This window comes from Plecotus auritus, assembly GCF_963455305.1.
Source record: "Plecotus auritus genome assembly, chromosome: 12".
Classification (NCBI taxonomy): Eukaryota; Metazoa; Chordata; class Mammalia; order Chiroptera; family Vespertilionidae; genus Plecotus; species Plecotus auritus.
The window spans coordinates 42542203-42547417 of NC_137778.1; positions in this window are offsets into that span (position 1 = coordinate 42542203).

Consider the following 5215-nt stretch of genomic DNA (forward strand, 5'->3'; position numbering starts at 1 on the left):
CCCTGACTGGGAATTGAACCCTGACCTCCTGGTTCATAGGTCGACGGTCAACCACTGTGCCACGCTGCGGGGCTGGGAAGCGTTGATTTTTTTTTTTTTTTATTTTAGCCATGCTGATGAGCATAGAGTGGTATCTCATTCCTAATATTAATTTGCATTTCCCTAATGACTAATGATGATGCTGAGTACCTTTTTCTGTGCTTACTAGCCATTCATAAACTTTCTCTGGTGAAGTGGTGGTATTTGAGTCATTTTTAAAAACTGAGTTCTCTTATCGTTGAGTAGTGTAAAATAACAAAAAATGTCTATATTGGCCACTGCCCCAATACCTAACACAGAGCTTTGAAAACCCTTGCGAAGGGGGCTGCTGGGAGAATCGTTTGTTCTAATCTTTAGTCTTTGGCCTGGGTTCCTGACACAGAGCTCCTAAGACTTTTGTAATTTCCTAGGTGACAGGAACATCTGACACTGAGCTCCTAAATCCTTTGGAATTCCCTGGTGACAGAGACATCATTTGTTCTGAGGAGACTCTCGGTGGGCTCCTGGAAGGGGACTGGTTACCAGAAAGAGCATGAATAGAAGCCTGGAACTGTCAGTCCAGTCCCTCAGTCTCTGGAGAGGGCAGGGGCTTAAGCAACAGTGCCACTGTGAGAAAGCCTGCATAGAAACCCCAGGAGTTCAGGGTTCGGGGAGCTTCCAGGTTGGTGAGCATATTCACATGCCAGGAGGGTGGTGCACCCCTACCCAGGGACAGAGGCTCTTGTGCTAAGGACCCTTCTAGCCCTCACCCTATTTATCACCTTATCCAGCAGTTCATGTGTGCCCTTTATTACATCCTCTATAATAATAAAAGCGTAATATGCTAATTAGACTGGACGCCCTTCCTTCCAGACAAAGCCACAACGGGCAGGGGCTGAGGCAGAGGCAGCCGCGGCAGCGGCAGGGGACAAGACCCTTGCACAATTTTGTGCGTCGGGCCTCTAGTCCTATATAATAAAAGCATAGAATGCAAATTGTCCCCTCGACTGGGAGGTGTCCGGGAGTTTGACCAGGGGGCAGGGCCGGCTGGGGGAAGGGAGGGAGGCCCGGCCAGAAGCCGCGAGGGACCCCAGTGAATTTCATGCTCTGGTCCTCTAGTTATACTATAAACCAGTAAACAGAAGTGTTCCCCTGAGTTCTGGGAGCTGTTCTAGCAAATTATTTAATCCCAGGAGGGTCATGGAAAACTCAAACTGTAGCTACACTGGACAGAAGTTATGGGTAACCTGGTGTCATATTGGGATTCATAATAAGAAATATACATTTGGTCTTCTTCCACTGTTCCTGGCACAGAACTCCCAAACCCTTGTGATTTTTCTATATACAACCACAGGGGCATCTTTTGTTACACTATGTGGCCTTGTGTCACCAGTTCCTGAAATAGCTCCGGAGCCATAAAGAAAAAAAGGAGTGTCTTGCTATGCACAAGCCTCTTTTCAACCACACCTGAGTGGATGTCAATGAGGTAACGTTTGGAAATCCCTAAGGATGGGGGCTTGTCAAGGGAACCAACCATAATTAGAGAATTACAACTTTAATCCCACTGCCTCACTTTGACCTGCAGAGAGGGAGAAGGGTTGGAGGTTGACTCAATCACAGTGGCCACCCAGCTGGCATGGCTCAGGGGTTAAGCATCAACCCATGAACCAGGAGGTTACGGTTCGATTCCTGGTCAGGGCACATGCCCAGGTTGCAGGCTCGATCCCCAGTGTGGGGCGTGCAGGAGGCAGCCGATCCATGATTCTCTCTCCTCATTGATGTTTCTCTCTCTCCCTCCCTCTCTGAAATCAATAAAAAATATATATATTTTTAAAAATCACAGTGGCCATTGATTTCATTGGCTGTGCCTAAGTAGCGGAGCCCCCAGAGAAACCCCACCGGAGGGCTCAAAGCTCTCAGGTTCAACACCTAGCGATGGTGGGAGAGTAGCCCAGAGGCACGAGAGCTGAGCCCCTGCCTGCGTACCTCGCACTGTGCATGTCCTCCATCTGGCAGTTCCCGAGTTCGATCCCTTTATAAAACTGGTAGCCCTGCGCACGAATCCGTCACTGCCGCCCTCCTGTAGCTCCCCTCACCCCCCTCCCCCCCTCATAGCTTGCTGCCCTGCCCCCTCCTGTAGGTCTCTGCCACCGGCTTGTAGTTCACTGCCCCACCCTCCTGGAGATCCGTGATCCGGTCCTAACGCAGTTGGTGGTTATGCCTCAGGGCGGATAATTAGCATATTCCTCTTATTATATAGGATCAGGGATTTAGTAAGTAAAATGCTTCTCTGAGTTCTACGAGCTGCTCTAGCAAATGCATCAAACCCTGACGGGGCAGTGGGCACCTCCGATCTACAGTCAGCCAGCAGCCCCGGGAACCACCTGGACGGGGCCATCTCCTAGGACTGAGTCCTTCACCTGTGGGATCTGACATCATTTCCTGGAAGACTGTCAGAATTGAGTTCAACTGTAGGACCACCTCAGTATTCAGAGAATTGCAGACTTGCTTGGTGTTGGAAAAAACAAGAATCATTCCTCGGGACCTATTACTGGTGATTGGTGAAGTGGGAAGCAGTCTTGTGGGGCTGAGCCTTAACCTGTGCAGCTGAATTGTAGGACACTCAGCTGTTGGGCGGGGGGAAACCCCACACATCTGGTGTCAGAGAAGGTGGCTGTAATGTGAGAGTAAAGGAGAAAAGGGAGCTTTCCCTCTAAGCAGAACTTACTGGTAAGTCTTCAGATACAAATCCTTTGTCAGATGGATGTATTTTGAACATTTTCTCTCGGACGTATTTCCGTGCTCTGATCAACTTTTATTGGATGGACAGCCTCTAACAGACTGCCCACTGGAAACCCATGCTGACAACCCAGTATTTGAGTGCCTTTCAGACTTAATCATGAATTCCACAGTCTTTTCTTCTTCTCCTGGTGAGACCATTTAAGTCTACTCTCCTAGCAGATTTCAGTTATATAATACAATGCTATTAACTATAATCACGTTACCCATTAGACCAGGGGTGAGCAAACTTTTTGACTCGAGGGCCACAATGGGTTCTTAAACTGGACCGGAGGGCCGGAACAAAAGCATGGATGGAGTGTTTGTGTGAACTAATATAAATTCAAAGTAAAGGAGCGGAGGGGAGAGCAAGAGAACCGGATAGAACAGCCGGATCCGGCCCGCGGGCCGTAGTTTGCCCACGGCTGCATTAGACCCTCAGACCTTATTCCTTTTGTAACTAAAACAAAGTTTTACCCACCTTTCCATATTTCCCCCACCCCTTAGTTCCTGGCAATCACTTCCCTACTGTTTCTGCCATTTGACGTCTAAGATACCACATGTAAGTGACACTGCTTAGTACTTTGTCTCTGACTTCCCTCGTTTGGCATAATGCCAAGGTCCACCCAGGCTGTTGCAAATGGCAGGACTTCCTTTCTCATAGCTGCATATATACACCGCTTGGTCCAGTCACCTGGGATGGGCACTCACGTTGTTTCCACACCTTGGTATTGGGAATGACGCTGCAGTGGACACAGGAGTGCAGGCATCTCGAGAGCCTGTTTCATTTCCTTTGAATCATGGTCCTTTCTTGATAGGAGTGAAACAGACAAGTAAACACGGATCCTGGACTATCAACCCGATTTACGTTTTGCAAATGCTTTAGTTCCAGGGGCCAGGCTTGTTTCTCGATGGTCTCTGACTGCTGGATAGATTGTGGGTGCCCCTTTTTCCAGGTTCCTGTAAGGCAGCCTTTACACCTTGGAATTTCCCCAGTGAAAGGTCTATTATTAGGGAACCTTCCAAATTTGCCACTAGCTGGTCAGAAGTGAGGATAGCCCTGGGGATTCCCAGGCTGCAGTGGTGTGTGAAATGAGGGCAGTTTTGTGGAGGACGGTGCCCTTAACCTTTGAAGTTGGGCGTAACTGAGGCAGCTAGTGTCAGGTCTGCAGGGAAACGGCTTTCCTGTATTCACTGCCACTTGTACGCCTGACCTACTTTCTCTTAACTCAAAGCTCTTTGATTAAATAGTTGTGACTATTTTGAGAGGAAACCTGTTTTGCATTACAACATCTGTGTAAAAAGCATTGTACTTGTGGATAACAGTAATTATTTGTGAAGAAATCAGATACCAGACACATTTTTATCCAACAAACTTTTTTTTTTAATTTTATTTTTTTATTGATTTTTTACAGAGAGGAAGGGAGAGGGATAGAGAGTTAGAAACATTGATGGGAGAGAAACATCCATCAGCTGCCTCTTGCACACCTCCTACTGGGGATGTGCCCGCAACCAAGGTATATGCCCTTGACCGGAATCGAACCTGGGACCCTTCAGTCTGCAGGCCGATGCTCTATCCACTGAGCCAAACCAGTTAGGGCCCAACAAACTTATTAAGTATGCTGCACAGGTACATTCTAGTCGTCAGGACACAGAGACACAGTTCCTGCCGTCAGGGAGCTGCCAGTCCAGGGAAGACTCAGACCACCGTGGACAGCAGGAGTGCTTGGTACCATGGAAGGAACAGGAAATGGGAAGAATGTCACTGCCAGGTGAGTGGATGAGGACGAGAAGCAGGGCCTGGAAGAAGTGACATTGGACTGAAGTGTGAGAGCTGAGCAGGGAGCACCCAGGAGGAAGGGGCACGCTGGGGAGAAGTGGTGTGGTGTTCGGGGGGAGGGAGGGGTGGGAGGGAAGGGGTTGGAAGGGGGCGCGCCCTGGTCCCGACTGCAGGTGAGTGGCACACAGCAGAGGTCAGAGTTGCAGTTAGAGAAACACCGGCCAGAACACCAAAGGCCTTATACACACGATGCCAAGAAGTCTGCATTCTATGTTCAAGGTGGTGGGAGGCACGGAAGGATTTCAAGCAAATAAAGTGTTTTGGAAAAAAATATTTAGAGCAGTGTTACAATAGATTGTTAGTCCCCGGGGCCTGGAATGAGTTTTAGGAAGTGATGAGGTACTGCTGGAGGAAAACAGTAGGCCTTGGAATGAGGAATTAGAATCAAGTGACATATGCACCTGAGGGGGTCAGCACCGAGGAGGCTGTGCGCTCCGCACTGCAGGCGACCGGGGAAGAAAGCGTATCTGGGGGGAAGAGGTTCGGTTCTTAGTAGAACACTACGTGCAGCGGGCCTGTGACTGAATAGCTGGGCTGGCAGCTCAGGAAAGAAATTGCAAGTGAACAGACAGACAGGAA